This window comes from Paroedura picta, chromosome 4 (genome assembly GCF_049243985.1).
Source record: "Paroedura picta isolate Pp20150507F chromosome 4, Ppicta_v3.0, whole genome shotgun sequence".
Lineage (NCBI taxonomy): Eukaryota > Metazoa > Chordata > Lepidosauria > Squamata > Gekkonidae > Paroedura > Paroedura picta.
This window is the reverse complement of record NC_135372.1, coordinates 103,590,727-103,607,743: the sequence shown is the minus strand read 5'-3', so window position 1 is coordinate 103,607,743 and position 17,017 is coordinate 103,590,727. Positions and strand designations below refer to the sequence as shown.

Here is a 17,017-nt window from a genome sequence, read left to right as displayed (position 1 = left end):
CTACATATATAGAAATCAGTACTCTGTAAGCTTGGCCCTGTCCATTGCCCACTGAGAAAAGAATAACACTTTTTGTTTACAAAATAATGTTAATTGGTTTATTAAATGGTTCATTTATAAGAATAAACTCTCTGGTAATCCAACAAATTCAGGTTCATCTTTATAATTTCAAATACAAAGCTTGGGAGGGGGATGAATACAGCCATATTGTTTCAAGATAACAAATGATGCCAAAAATTCAGCCTTTCAGTGATCTGACAAAAGATTGTGAAAAACAAATGCAGATGGGAAGCATGTAATAGTTTTTTTCTTAGGAATTTTGTGACTGATGTGTGCAAGCCCAGAGCAGAGAAAAAATTCTCCCTATCATCTCAGTTTGAGTTCATTGGGCATATAAATCATCATAACACTGACAAATCCACAAATACTTCCAGGGTACAGTACTTAGAACCTTAACATTCTAATGGGGGATTAATGTTTCCACTGCCAATTATAATTGGGTCTGTTACATTTGTAGCTCCTAAATTTAGGAAAATGAATGTTCCTGTCTTAAGGATTTAGTAGATTTTTTTTCCTGATATACATACAACCACAATTTCAGGACTAAATCTTTGAAAAGTTGGGAAGTTGCTACCATGCATGGAATATTTTCTGTCACTGATGATCCTTTAAGACGGTGGTCCCCAACCACCCGGCCGCAGCCTGGTGTCGGGCTGCGAAGGCCCTGACACCGGGCAGTGGCTCCCTCTCCCGGCAAAAGCGGCCACAAAAGCAGGCGATTAGCTTGCGGCCCGGAAAGCTTCTTTTTGTGGGAGGGGGGGAGAGGGAAGCAGGGCTGCGCATGCGTGTTTGTGCCATGTGCAGCCACAAATGTGCATGCGTGGGAATGCCGCGCATGCACGTTTGCGGCCACACATGGCGCAAACGCACATGTGTGGTCGCAGATGCGCAGCATGTGCGGCCGGGCGATCGCCCTCACCGCCGCTACCAGTCTGCAGCCTTAAAAAAGTTGCAGACCACTGCTTTAACAGATCTTCCATATGTAAGGTAAAGGTAAAGGTAAAGGTATCCCCTGTGCAAGCACCGGGTCATGTCTGACCCTTGGGGTGACGCCCTCCAGCGTTTTCATGGCAGACTCAATATGGGGTGGTTTGCCAGTGCCTTCCCCAGTCATTACCGTTTACCCCCCAGCAAGCTGGGTGCTCATTTTACCGACCTCGGAAGGATGGAAGGCTGAGTCAACCTTGAGCCGGCTGCTGGGATTGAACTCCCAGCCTCATGGGCAAAGCTGTCAGATGGCTGCCTTACCACTCTGCGCCACAAGAGGCTCATCTTCCATATGTATTTATGTTCAAAAAGCAACTGTGTATGTGTGTGTGTGTAAAGTTCCCATAGCTCAGAGGTGAGTGGAGGAGAGTGGCCAGAAGGCACAGCCAAGCAGTTCTGAGTAGCAAGGGGAAGAAGCAGGGGGAAGAGCTGGGGGAGGTTTCCTTTTCCAGAATGGTGCAGTGGTTAAAGTGTGGCAGACACTAATCTGGAGAACTGAGTTTGATTCCTCACTTCTCCACATGCAGCCAGTTGCATGACCTTGAGCTAGTCACAGTTCTCTTAGAGCTGTTCTCAGCCCCACCTACCTCACAGCTCTTTATGTATTCATTAATTTGATAATTTATATACCCCTCACTGCGACATCTCTTTTTCTTATAATAAAATTAATGTATTATGCCCTTCTGGGTAAGACAGGTGGAGTTGGGGCCAAGGAATTCTTTAAAAGGGAAGATGTCAAGCCCAGGAAGAGAGGAAGGAAAAGCCTAGAAGGTCAGAGGGAACTAGTCCAGGGACCAAAGAGGATCAGGATGCCAGAACCCTCTTTCTTTCTCCTCACCTCCCCTGCTCTTCATCTGTAGAAACAACAGGGAGCCCACCGTGGTCACAGCAGTCTTCTAGCAAATGAGAAGCAGCAGTGGTTTACCATCACTTTCCTCTGCAAAGTCTACCTTGGTGGACACCCATTCAAGCACTGAACCTGTTTAACCTCTGAGACCTGATTAGATCAGTTATACTATACCATTCTACATCCAAGAGAAGGCAAGGGCAGGGCAATGTGGGTAAGAACCATGAGACTGAAGCAGGATAGATTAAATCATCCCCTGTGCCATTTTCCCAGGAGAAATTGCTTCAATCCCCTTTCCTGAACTTCTCCTGATATGGGGAACTGACAGGTAAACATGGTTGCTTGACTTTTCCTTATTAGGACTAATAGCTGTCAAAGAAGGGGCAGTTTCTTTCAGAGAAGCAGCACAGGGGTGGGCAGGTTAAAACATTCCCAGCTCAGTACTATGATGCCTTTACAATTCTCACAACTCTTTCTTCCCTTGGAAATTAGAATTTTTGTTAAGTTATTTGTGTGGCTTATTATTTATCATATGGCAATATGGTAGGAATGTCAAGTCTGAATAATTCCCTGTGTTTCAGTTATCAGACCAAAGCAAAGTCAGATAAGATTCTGAACGTTGTACATATGAAAATTGCAAGTGCACTGGGTTTAATATTATACTTTATATCAATGTACTTGTACATTTTCATATGACTCCTCAGTGCTTTGCAATGGAAAGAGCTTGTGGTACATTATATCTAGTTATCACAAATAGCAGACGGGGTGATAAAGCTGCTTTCAGACTATACCACTGCATACTGCAGGTGTGGCTCCCATAACTGAATGCTCTTCCATACAAAAATAAGCATATCCTGCAGAAAGTTTGCCTTCTCCTGGAGACGTTTACTTTCTAAAGTGTGGGTGGGGGGACTCTGTACTGTAACTACACACATACACCTCTGTGAGTCTGGAAACAAGTTTGCCACCTCATTTGTTTTTAAAAATAACACTGAGGACTCTTACTGTTTAATTGTTGTATACACTAGAGGTAAATTTAAATCAGGTAAATGTATGCCATGGTACAAAGGCAAGACTTTAAAAGAATACCGATGAGAGAGCAGCACTGATCATTATGCTGTGACATTCTTTTTGAGTGGTTGTCTAAGGCCTTTGTCATTATTTCATTCCACATATCCCCATCAAACTCCTTACATGGTATTTTTACTAGAGCTTGTGGATCTGCTCCTGTTGTTTGATCTTGCTCTACTAAACATGTAAAGGGTGTGTGGGATGAGGTGAGCTGCACAGTAGCACAGTCAGGTGGTTTTGAACAGAGGCATCTAAAATAACTGAATGCTCTGAAACTTCTGTATCTTCTTTCATTCCACCCACTGAAAACAGGTGGTTGATATCCCTTACCCTGTAAATGTCAGGACTGGTGTGGTGCTTTAAAATACTCATGAAGGTTTTAACCATGATTTTCTCGGTCTGCAAGCTCCCAAGAGTCTGCCTCTTACTATTCTTCCTCCACAGGCTTCCTCCACAGTCTGTCTCTTAATACAATCCAGAAAGAGAATTTACTCCTTTCTGTATCCCAGTTTCAATGGCAAGATTAGAACCACTGCAAGTATTTCTGGGGGAATATAAGAGAGAGGTGTTCATGGGTCTAGAGATAAATCTTGCCTCTAGCGCACATAGAATTACAACTGATCACCAAAAAACAAAGTTCAGTTCCCCTGGAGGAAATGATGGCTTCAGGTGAAGATTTTGTGGCATAACGTATCTGTCGAGCTCCCTCCCCTCTCCATCCTCCGCCCCCCCCTCTCCATCCTCCACCCTCCCCAGGAACCATCCTCAAATCTCCAGGAATTTCCCAAGCCTAGGCTGGCATTATGGTTATCTTTGGGGACCCTGTTCTGTGCTCCAAATTTCTGAAGCTAGATGGGTAGCCAGCAAAAAAGGGCTTTCTCAGTCATGGCACCAAAATAATGAAATTCCTTCCAGAGTGAAAATCATCTGTCCCCCCTCCTATCATTGCCTTTCATCAGTTGGTGAGGATTTTTTTGTTTATTTCATTTAGCATTCCCTTATTGACACTTCTTTCAATTTGTTTTAATTTCTGTAATGTTCTTTGTAACTCCTTTTTAAACTGTTCATCACCTTGAAGACTTCAAGAAGACTGAGTGATGGTATCATATGACATACAGGCAAGGGTTCATAAACCCTCATTCCTTACATAAACAAGCTCAGGACTTCAGCCCCAGCTTCCATTTACATTGAATTTTGCAGACCTTACTTCTACCTTCTAGACATGCATAGGATCTCTTGTGTGTAGCTTCTATTTTTTAAACATGAAATGAGGGACTAGCCTAGAGTTCACCTGATTGGCTAGGGTTGAGCACAAACCACAGTTTTACAGTTCAGTTTACGTTGTGGTTAGTGGCTGAACCACAAACAGATACTCCCATTTGTGAATTGAAGTGGTTCATATCAGTTTTTGAGCCAACTTGATGTAAAGAGAAGGCGATTGTAAGTCGCTTTGAGACTCTTTCTGGTAGAGAAAAGCAGCATATAAGAACCAACTCTTCTTCTTCTGAATTACAATGTTCAAACCCCCACTTTCTGCTTCCTATGAAAAGGCACAAGGAGCAGAAAATAGGAGTTTCCATACAGTGACTGCCACTCAGCTGTTTGGTTTGAATGGCTCTGTGCTATTTAAACCCCTTCTTTCTGCTCCCCGCAATAATGGCTCAGAGCCATTTTAATGAAATAACTCAGCACTCAGCTGTTTGGAAATCCCTGCTTTCTGCTCCCCATAGTTTTTTTTACAGGGAGCAGAAAGCAATTCATGAATCACCATGAACTGCATCATGGTAGCTCTTCTGTTTGTGAACATCACTTTTCGAACTATAAACTGGCTAGAATTCGTGCTGAAGTTTAGCTTGTTGGCCAACTCATGCCCATCCCTAACCCATGTTGATAACATTGACTTTGCTACCAGGGCAAAAAAGATCCAAGGAACTGGAGTCCAGCAGCTGGAGACTTTAAGAAACAGCCCTGAGAAGTCAACACACCTTGCATTTCCTTGAAATGGCTAAGATCCTCTTGGTGTTTTATCTATGTGATCAACATATTGAGCTCAGCTATCCAGCCAGGAAGTCTCTTCATCTGCCTGTATTGAGACACACAAATTTACTTTTCGGACTATTTTAGGCTTACAGTTAAAGACAAATCATTCCCACTGAATAAAATGAAACATCGACCCGCTAAAGTTTGCTCCCACTGTGTGTTAATACATTTTCTGTTCACTGATCCAGCCTTGTCTTGCTGTTTCGCCACAGGTAAGTCTCCTGTCTTTGTGCAAGTAGAGAAGTTTCTAATTCAGTGTTCTAATCCCCACCACATACCAAAATATTTGCTTATATTTTCCTCTTCACAGTAATAGTTTACAAATAAGCAAAAAATTGCTGGACAATAAGGTGAGCAACCCCCCCCCCCTTGTAAGTTCAATAGAAAGGCAGTTGCTTCAGGATGCCTTTGTATGTTGCCAAAGTTGGCCTTTATGTTTTTGAAGTAACAGGAAGTGAACCTCTAAACAATAGCTAACCACCATAGGTTTCTTGCCTCCCAAACAGATGCTTATCTCCCTCTTGCAGGCTGCCTGAATGCCATTGGTGCTTCCGGAGACAAAAGAACTTTCAGTTAGATTAGTTTCTTCAAATCCTCCCTCCCTTTCCCAGCTTGTAAGGAGTGTCCAACTAGTGACTATTTTAAAAGCTGCTTCCCCTAACATTTAAGATAATTTTCAAATGATTGACGGCCTTCTGATTAAACAGCACATTTGCAACGTGTACAGCCGCACTCTGTAACCTATTCTATATAATGGCAAAGTTCTTTTTTTGCATGTGCGTACATTATTTAAAATATTTATACCCCACTTTTCCCCCTGAAAAACGGCCCAAGATGTCTTATAAACATATATTCCCAGTGTAAAACAACAAACACACACATCTCACAGGCATATCTTATCCTGTAACTCCTGGATGAAGAAAAATAATCATTGATCCATCAATATTAACAATGCAACAATGGGGACAGCAGAACTTGATTGGGCCGGGTGAGAATGGGCATGCACAAAAAGTCATTTGTGTCACTCTATATGGTAACAGAATACAATAGTCTGTGTTCAACAGACTAAAATTGATTGCTGAAAAATCAGGTCTTCTTTGTGACCAGCAGACAGGACATGAGCTGAACTGGGCCTCTTTTGCACGATAGAAAAGCTGGTGAGAACTCACTAAAAACATTGTGGTTTTTCTGATCTCTGCACAAGAGAGTGAATTTACTCTGCAAAACTGATTTTGCTCTGCATGGTCAACCATGTCTTTTTGCATACAGCGTCTCTTCATCATCATTCCTGAAAGTAGCTAAAAGCCAATTTATTTCTCTCCTACCTGCCTCTGAGCTCTATTAGTCATGCAGAGCTTCAGATGAGTTATTCGACTCCTCCCATGTCTCAACACACACCAATAAGCGGTGCTCCCCCCAACCCATTCCCTGCCAATGAGAAAAAATGGTAGCTACATTTCACATGTATGTATGTATGTATGTATGTATGTATGTATGTATGTATGTATTTATTTATTTATTTATTTATTTATTTGGAATAGAGCCCATTTGTTAAAATGGGCAGAGTAGGGGCATCAGGTGGTGTCCTCTCCCCACCCATAGGCGGGAAGGGGCGGAATCGTGGTGGCGGGGGGCCGCGGGAAGCGACATGGCTTTGCCAAGGGGTGGGGCCAGTGTAGGCGATGGGGAGGGCAAAAACACATGCGCGGGAGGCAGCGCATGCATGTTGGAGAGGGGGCCGGCCCTGGGTCAGCGCACTGGGAGTCCACGCATGCCTGGTTCAGTGTAGCATCGTGGCAGCAGCCGCGCGGACTGTGCAGCCTAGCCGCAGTGCTAGAGGAACCGTAGGAAAGGGGTGGCAAAGTGGAGGATGGGGGAAAGGCAAGGAGGTGTGGGGCGAGGAATGATCGGGTGGGGAAAGAGAAGGTCAGGGTGGGTTCTAGAAGTGGGGCCTCAAAAGTGTGTAATGCCCCCTCAGCCACCTTGCCCCCCATGACCTATTTCAGGTCAAGAAAACATTCCAGAGAGGAGGTAAGGTGTAGGTTCATGTTCTGGAATTCCGCACTACCTAGGTGTACATAAACTTGACTAGGGTAAAGACTGCTGTGCACAGAGAGACCTCCTCTCAGGGTTGCCACCTTCCAAGTGAGGCATTCAACCTACACCAAACCATGAGCTAGCACTCTCTCTACCCCACCTCCCTCAAAATAAGTCTGTTATGGGGAGAAGAAGTGAAGATAATTGTAAACTGCTTTGAGACTCCTTTGGGTAGTAAACATCATTTTACAAAAATCCATCTCGTCTTCTTCTAAGCAGCAATAGTGATCAAAGCATGTGGGCACATAACATTATATCAACAGTAAAAAAAAATGGAGACAGAAGGAGTAGGGCCACAGAACTGGGAGGAATTGGTTACCATGTAATCTCCCCCTAAGAAGAATCTCTGGACTGATTATGCCTTCACATATCTGAAGACATCCTCTCCCACACTCAACATTCCAAAGCATGGGTTCTTGACACCCATCTCTCCACACCCACACCCTGATTTGTCACCACACCACTACAACTCCCCACACAACTAACATATTCAACCGCATGCCCTTACAGACTGGATAACCCCTCCCCTTACTCTTCCGAATGGCAATTTCTTTCTATCATAATCATTCTCTTCCTTTCTACCTCCCGCTCTCTTTGCTATTTCTCCCCTCCCCCCTGCTAGCGCCCGTTGTATCAGCTACAATGGGTTTTAATTCTAGTATACTCATAATTTATCATTATAGTCAGTTTTCAACCATTACCAAAAACATAATTACTATAAATGAAGTCAATGTCAGGAATCAGGCTGAGCCCAGCCTGTGGAATCCCAGGTAAAAGCACATCCGAAATCCAACAGCCTGTTGCAAATTTCAAGAAAGAGCTTTATTAGGCAAAGTCCACAGAAAGCTAAAGCATGCCAAGATCTTCCAAGCAAAGATCTTGATAATAACAAAGTACAAGGGAACTCGCGGGGCAGTTATAGAGCCCACCAAATAGGGGAGGGCGGAAGAGTGGAAAAGTAACAGAGGAGAGTTGGTTCCCAAGCCGCCAGATGGCCCGGAACCTTATCAAGCAATTGGCACTTTGTTGAGACTTTGGGTTGTCTCCGCAAGGACACTTACAGTAAGATTGATACATTTGCATGGAGCCTCTCCCGCTGGGAAAGGAAGGGAGTAAGAGAACCAGAGGACATGTTTATTGCTTTATGACCTTGGCCAGAGCTGGCCGGTAAGATCAGAGAAGTGTGAGAAATGCAGCATCGGGATGGCATGAATCGGGGTTCATGACAGTCAAAAACATTCACAAAAGTGTCCTGGCATTAGACAAGATGTCTCATAACATTGTCCAGTCCAAACCTATTTATGGAACTGGATCTGGGAGAGGCAGACATTTGAAGAGATTGCATATACCGCTGCTTCCAACAACTGAAGTCCACAAAAGCTTTCTCTACATGTGTCTGCCTCTTTCATGCTCAGCTCCATAAAAGGTTCTGGTTTAGGCAACTCTCTGTGTCTCTTTGCTTGTTATCTTTCTCCTTCATGTCTTGCTATGTCTCTATGTGTTATGTGCCATCAAGGTGCTTCAAATGTATGGTTAACCTATGTACTAATAATTTCCAAAATGTCTTATTATTTATTATTTTATTTTTTAAATTATATTTATTGACTGTCATTCTTGGCTCGGCCAGCTTGTGGCGGTTGACATAAAAACTTTAAAATCACATAAAACCACAGTACGTAAACCAATATTGGCAGCAAAAATGATCTACCACAACAATTTACAGTGTCTCCCGTGCCATCTCTTCAACTCTGCCACAGCAGTCACCATTGCCCCAAAGGATGTTCACTGGCAGTGTCTGGCCTAGGGGGCTACAGAGGGAGGGACGTGATCTTTCTAGCCCAGCCTCAACCAAATGCCTGGTGGAAGAGCTAAATGGAAACACTTTTACTAACATTCATATAAGGATTAAAAAATATTTAGAAATTCCTTGAAGGTACTCTTTCTCATGGTGCTCTTTTTTCACAGTGTTTTACAATATCTCTTTAAAAGAGAATTCTCAGGCCTTGGGTGTATAGTAGGAACGTCATGACTCCAAAACAGTGATCTTTTGCATATGGGGAAATGATTTAGCCAAAGTATTATTCACCATCTGTCTTCCTCAGTAACAGTACTTATAGAAAGCATGTATCCAGTCAGATAAATTCCTCGCCATATGTCCATTGCATCATTCAGTGTTAAATCAAATAGACTTTTAAACATTTGGACAAAACACTAGTCCATTTGAATTAGCATTCAACAATGAGACAGAGATACTCTGTCTGGCATCCTGCAGACAATCAGCATTCTACTGCCAGCCATTGCTTATTGTTTACAGAATAACTGCTGCCTAGAAAGATTTGAGTATATCTTGCCCATCTTTGTACTGAAAAGTGCAAACGTGATCAGTTTGATGAAGAGACTTCTTAATTTAGAAAAAAAGATCACAAAGGTAATGACAAAAGTTCATTAAAGGTGTTGCTGGACTCTAAACCATAAATGGTAGGATATCTTAGTGGGTAAGAAAATGAGCTGTCATCTTGGACATCTCTATTCCAAATCTCACATATTCTAAGAACTCACTAGTTGTCTGAATCAAGCCACTCTTTCAGTCTCAGCATCTATAAATAGGGGAATAATAACACTGGCCTACTGTGTAGGAGTGTTGCAGAGATTACAAAGATAATGAATGTGAAGAATTTTGTAATGTGGAAATACTATATACATTCTGAGCTTTTTTATCCATCTGGAGGCCTCCAATTAGAATATTTGCCAGTACATTTGGTGGGGGAAGAAAACAAAAAAGCACAATTCTTCACCCAACATGTAATTATATTATGAAATGTATTAGTATTGGATGTTATGATTATTATACTAGCCTTTTAAAACTAAGATAAATTAGGATTATTAGATAAAACAAGCAAGGCATTTTGTCTGACATGACTGTGGGCAGCCAGCAGAATTTAAAGCAGTTTGAGAGAAGCATAATTTCCCAGATACTTCTCTTGTCCCACTGTTCCTTATGGTCCAATAGGTTTTGTAGTTTTGGAAAAATGTCAACAACCAGCAAATCAGTCTGAAGCAAAACTGAAATGTATGCCTAAACCCTGAGCTATAATAATTGTTTTAATGAAACCTCCACTATGATAAATAGTTTTGTCTCCAGCCTCAATGGCTATTAGCTCTGAGCCATAATAGCTACAAATTCTTCAGGCTTCAAGAAAACCCAGAAGTGGTGCAATTGTGCAGAATATGGTTGGGAAGCATAACTATGTACATGCCCACTGGGGCCCCTCCATTTCCCACTCCCTCCAGGTCCATCATTGGCCATTTTGGAAGGGAGGGGTGGGCTGACATGACCACATATAGTAATATTACCCGATAAATATTTTTAATTTCTTTTTAAATAGACTAAAATCAATTAATGCCCACTCAGTTAGGAAACCTTTCCAGGGCTATCAAGAAACTCCAGGGTTTCAGGAAACCCTGGTTGAGAAAGTCTGGACTAAAGCACGGGGGGGGGGGGCTCAAACAAAGTTTATAGGTGAATTTGAGGCAATCATTTTTCAGTCTAACCTTCTTGACAGGAATATTGGGAGGATTAAAACCCATGCACACCGTCCTACATCCTTTGGAAAAGAGGTGGTATAAAAGTGTAATGACTATTAAATATATAAATTTCTGTTAGAAATATTCTTCTGGAACCTCATAGGAAACAAATTTGAATGGTAATATAAGACATATATTAAGATGGTGTCCACCAAAAGATTTATGCATAAATGTGTTGTTAAACTGAATGTGTGCCATCTGAATTCATTATCCTTTCATACACACAATAAGAACATAAAAATAGCCCTGCTGGATCAGGTCGGTGGCCCATCTAGTCCAACATCCTGTCTCATACAGTGGCCAACCAGTTCCTCTGAAGGGCCAACAAGGCATAGAAGGTGAGACGTTCTCCTGATGTAGCTTTCTGGTACTGGGATTCAGAGGTTGATTGCCTCTGAATGTGGAGGTTTCCCTGTAATGAAGTAAAATGCAATTTAAAAAAAAAACCTTTGAGGTTTCCAAAGCTTAAATTCCTGTAGGTTAATTCCTATCCTATTTTTGGCATGATGCGCTATTTTTAGCCTTTAAAAGAAAGAAAAGGCAAGTTGGGGTCAGTAGCTCTAGTCCGGATGGGCCTGCTGTTTTTCTTCCATTCAATCCCACACTTCAATGCAGTAAGAGAGAATACCAGGAAACCAGTCATCAGAGACAGGAGAAAGCCTGAGTGACAGAGCAGGGTGGTCAGGAAGAGACAAGATGAGAAGTAATTTTCAGTGTGACAGACAGGAACTGACATTGGCTTTCGGAATGTACCTTTCTATTTAAATAGCTCACTCCCTAGTTTGGATTGAGGTTCCAGCACTATTTTATCTTGCTGCTGCACTTCATTATTGATAGAAGAAGAAGAAGAAGAAGAAGAAGAAGAAGAAGAAGAAGAAGAAGAAGAAGAAGAAGAAGAAGAAGAAGAGTTGGTTCTTATATGCCTTTTCTCTACTAGGAGTTTCAAAGCAGTTTACAATCCCCTTTCCACAACAGACACCCTGTGAGGTGGGTGAGGCTGAGAGAGCCCTGATATCACTGCTCGGTCAGAACAGCTTTATCAGTGCCGTGGCGAGCCCAAAGTCATCCAGCTGGTTGCATGTGGGGGAGCACGGAATCAAACCCGGCTCACCAGATTAGAAGTCCTCACTCCTAACCAATATACCAAGCTGGCTCATATACTTTTGATAGGATATATTTTCAGCAGGCAGCCCAGTCATACGTGGAAATCCTTTCCTGATGTACAAGCTAATGCTTGACCAGCAACAGAAAATTGCAGCTGATCTGTGACAACCTGCAGTTAAGCACCAACACAATGCATTGACCAGAATACCAGAAACAACAGTTAGTAGTTTTACTACATTTTCCAACAATGCGCTGTGTTTTATTTATTCATTCATACATTCATTCATTCATTCATTCATTTATGTTTGAACTTCTATACTGCACACTCCTGGAGAACTGGCTCGTGGTGGTTTACAAAAAAAGAAGAGTCACATAAATAACCAATAAAACAAAACAAAACAAAAAAACCCTTAAAAACAGATCATACCCACAAAAGATGGCAGTATCCAGCTGACTAAAAGTAAATCCCATCCCATGCCTCAGAGCACCAAACTTGGTGTGAATAGTTAAAAATGGCTGGTAATCAGAATAGTATGGTATAAGCCCCCAGCACAGTCTAATAACATGCAAGAAGAAAAAGGGGCTAGGAGGGAGCGGGAGACCCGGTCACATACCCCGGGGGGGGGGGTATGATGCTTCAGTACGAGCAACAGGCCATCTAAGAGACTTTACAACATTTTGCAGCATTGTGGCCCAGCTGTACAGTGCATGTTACTTCCAGGCACTAGTTAGTTGTGCTCCAATCATCTCAAGGACTCAGGCCTGTGCTTGAGCCGAAGAAATTAAGAGTTTCTTTATTTAATTACCACTAAGTTATGCCTAGATTTTCCTGATAGTTTTAATAATTCATTCTAGTTAATAATTTGTTCTAGTTAAGAATGTATCTGTTAATCCTGAAACACAATGGGGACATTGAAACATTGTCAACAACTGGGAGTGGCTGTCCCTACTACTAGCAATGAATAATGTCCTGTGATATGGAATCCAAATCTAAGAAAGGACCCACGCCACGGCCCTTCATATCATTCATCACTAACGGATGACAGGGTAAGTGCAGGTTTCTGGCTTGTCAGTTCTAGTTTTGTGGGTGGAGATATTGTTGTAAAGATAATTTTCATGAAGTCTTTTTTGTAAGATTGCCAAGTGTCCAGTAAAAGAAGTTCCCTTTAACAGAGTTTTCTAACGCGGAATTGGCAACTAAAGATTTTTATGTCATGCAAATAAATAAATCACCTTATAATTACTGCAGATCAAACTGTTTTAAAGGGGCAGCACAAGCAAACCATTGAAAAGTAGACAACCCTAATTTGGGAGTACTGGGAGTACTGTTGGAAAGAATGGACAGTGCACTTAATGCTTGTACAAACATTGGGCTACCAGGGTAGAGGAGTAGAGATTCGGTAAAAGCTTCCTGACCTTTCCTTTGTCCGTGCCTGTTGCTGCCCTGTTGTTATCCAGAAAGTTACTCATAGGGGCTTCTACCTTCTGGTCACTTTCTTTCTCCTTCTCTCTTTGTTTGCCATGAAACTGACATAGTTTCTACAGTCTCTTTCCATCCTAGCTTACATATATAACTAGGCATCTTTACATTGCCTTTTCTATCTATTATGGAGTTCTTTTACAATAAAGAACTTCTGTTTCTTTTCTAAGTAACAAGCCTCAGGACATTTCCACACCCTTTAAATATAGTGTAATGCTTACCATGAGTAGTCGTTATATTCAGGCCCCTCCACATGACGTCGCCAACATCCAGCATCTGGGCAGTAACCGGCCAGCTGCATCCTCCGTTTTAAAGCACTAGTTGGTGAAAGTGGATTCACCTACATTTGTAGTGCTACCTAATAGAGAGCAGCCAGCAGGCCGCCAGCCAAAGAAAGGTATGGAGGCTCAAATGCGCAAGGCGTCTGCCTTGTCCCACCCCTGCTCCTGCCTCCCTCTTCTGGTGGACTAGCGTGCAGGTGATGATAGTAAGATTTTTTTCCAAACATCTCTCCTTTGAAGAAGCCTCCCCATTGGATCACATGGGGGAGCTGAGCACTCTCTCCTCCCTCCCTCTCTCGAGAGGCAGGGTGAGGAGCCACAAGCCCACAACAAGAGGCAGCCAGCCAGTGAGAAAACCCCCAGGCAGGCACCCCTGCCACATGCTGCAAGGAAACTCCACGGTTAGTGTGCACGCGAGGGGAGAGACAGCAGAACAGAGGTTTTTTTCTCAAGTGAACTGCCTGGAGCAATGAAAAGTCATTAAATCGTATAGGCAAGGGTAAAAGAAAATTATCCCCAAAGTTGTAGCACAAAGCATACCTCTCTAAGCTTCCCAACCCCCAATCAGAAATAAGATGTATTTTTAAAAGAAGCAAGTCTCATAATTCCATAAAGAGTGGCAATAAAGAAGCACTATGCATCTATGATAAGATGCATAGGCGTTTCAATGGAGAACTACTGATTTTTTTTTTAATTAGCGGGCATCATGGGGTCCCTTCAAAGCATGGAGAAACGGGATTGACTGCCTGGCATGAGTGACAGGAAGAAAAGAGTCCCATGTAAATCACATTGCTCTCTTTCATCATTGCCAGCAGCACTTGTGGAGAGGGAGAAGCATGAAATGGCAGCAGAGAAGAGCAAGACAGCAGGAAAGGTGAGGAGGGCCAGGAAGCATGATTTTATTTAGCTTTACGCCACTCCGCTGACACTATTTTTACCCATGTGCAGAAATGCCCTCAGAGTGAATGTACACCTCAAGCAGCCAGACTATAGAAGTCTTTAGCCGTATTGAGCTCAGAAGGGAGTTTGGGATGAACATTATGGTGTGCTAGAAGTTAGCAAGTGATTTGGAATGAATGGGAAATTTCAAAACAACTATACTTCCCATGCTGTTCCGTATTTCTTGGGATACAAATTCAAAGTTGATGCCATCATAAAGTTTTGCACTTACAGACTTTATTTTGAAGTGGTCCCAGAAGACCTATAAACGGAAGATATTACATGGGAATTGCAGATTTCCCTCAATGTGCCTATGTGTGGGATCTTAGGTCTTTGCCCAGTGCTGGTCACAGATTTGGCTCAGAAAATAGGAACAGAATTTTTCTTGTAACATTTCCACATGTAAAAACCATGGGATACCTTTAAAACAAATCTTTTTATACAAACATCACATGGAAACAAGCCCTTAGCATACTGGGAAGGAAATTAACCTTATAAAACATGATTTCAGAATTCCAAACCTAAACCATGGATTGGTGTGAATGTGGAAGCAATCACATCGTGCATAATTTTTCACTTAAAGATCAGCAAATCATCCAAGAATGTTCTCTCCAAGAAGGGGAGGTAAAAAGACCCTCACCTGTATGAATCCTTTAATACTTTTTCTGCAACCAAAGTATCATTATAATCAAACTGAAAATCATTATTGCTCCCCTAATAATTGATTTGGCAATTGATCAAATACATGGCTCTTCCTTTTTTTAAAAAAATACCTATTGTAGAGATCGTAAGTATTGGCAATAAAGGGTGGCATATACATTGGGAAAGGGTGACAAATAAATCTGATAATTAATAAGTCTACCTTGGCTATCTTCTATAATGTGGTTATATGGCTATTGTATCTGTAGCATGCTCTTTTGCATGTTTGTTCATAAACAAGTGACATCTAATTCAATGGAATTACACCCACGGGTATGTTTTCATTGGATTGCTGCTTTGAAGCAGCTGAATTTGCAATGAGCTTGTTCACTAAATGGAAAAGCTCTAATATGACACTTGGATAATTGTTCTAGATAGATGTAAGGCAGAAACTCCAGGGGAACTTTTTTTATATTTTTAGCTGAAGACTTACAGACCATCTTCAGTCTATCGAAAAAGTATCGTTATTATGAGCATAAAAAGTTTGTGACAGCAGCTCTAGACCAGGGATCAATACCAGTGAAATACTATTTCTCTCTGAGATGGTCTGCAAGTACAAGGAACAAACATACTCTCCAATCAATGAACTTTCTGAAACCCTTTGTGAGTAAGCCATGGATAACAATTAGATGAGAAAGGGTAAAACAATGATAATTCATCCCTGAAACTTGCTTGTGCAACCTTCTTTCCTAAAGCTTGCTTGCTCCTCTGCAAACAGATTGATTTTCTCTCAGTATAGAAACATAATAATTTCTCAAGGGGAAATTTACAATAAGTTGCAACTCCACAAATATGACAACAATTGGATGATAATGTCCTGGCTTTTCCTCACTACCTGTGCCTTGATAACAGCAGCCATCCAGTCAGCTGGAAAATTGTTTGATAAACTAGAATACCTAAAATCTGAGTGGGGACTGAAGCTGACAACTAATATTGACCTTCTATGATTCTGATACTGACCTTCTGTGATTCTACAGAAATGAAATATTTGCCCAGCGCCTAGCCAACATGTTTGCTGGAAGAAATAGCTGGTCACTGAGGGACTAAGGTAAGTAAAATTATATCAACTGTGTTTTACACAGATAATAGACATTAACATCCTGGTCAGCATTTCATAAAAGAAAAGAAGGTGATTCCTGTATGTGAGTGGGTAATGTATGAGGTAGTATCCATCAGTCCAGCAGCATGGCATAGTATGGCAGACAATTATGAGGCCAGCAACATGTTGCAGGTCCACATGTGCCATCAGCAAAGTGCATGCAAGCAGCTGTATTCCCACATACAATGGGCTTTGCCTCTAGTTTATATACATGACTGGAGAATTTGCAAGGGATGTCATGTTTTGTATGCCTTAGTTTTGAGGACCATACACAAGTTTTTTACATGCTTTTAATTAAGTGAAATCCTACTTGCTGGAATTTCCCCTTCTATATAACTCCTGTTTATAACTTGACTTCATGGCTCCAGGCCCTGAAAGGTCTGGAACTGTGAAGCCAAATTACATGCAATGTCTAACCAGACAGAGATTCTGTTTCCTGGGAAGACCAGAATCCTCTGCAAATATAAATAGAGATCTTCTTTTTGAAAATTATGATAGACTGTACTAAATATATGTTGAAAGGCCTAGTCTAAGTTGCCCTTATTGTCCTAGGTATTTCCATAAAACCAAAAAGAACAAATATAGAGATTAACACTAGAATGGCTTTCAGTGATTTACAAGTAGGTACTGCTTGGCTGACCTCCTTAGTTAAAGTAAACTGACTTCATTTAACAGGCTGTAGCTGGCTGTATTTTGGTGTTTTTTTAATATGGCAAAACTGATGTTAG

General features: G+C 41.7%; 1 long non-coding RNA gene across 1 annotated transcript; it reads left to right on the top strand.

Annotated features, from left to right (window-relative positions):
* Positions 1-12,806: 12,806 nt before the first annotated feature.
* Positions 12,807-16,231, top strand: LOC143836844 (uncharacterized). The gene is made up of 3 exons (XR_013230777.1): positions 12,807-12,838; positions 14,365-14,426; positions 16,168-16,231. It is a non-coding gene; the product is annotated as an uncharacterized LOC143836844 (long non-coding RNA).
* The last annotated feature ends 786 nt before the right edge of the window (positions 16,232-17,017 follow it).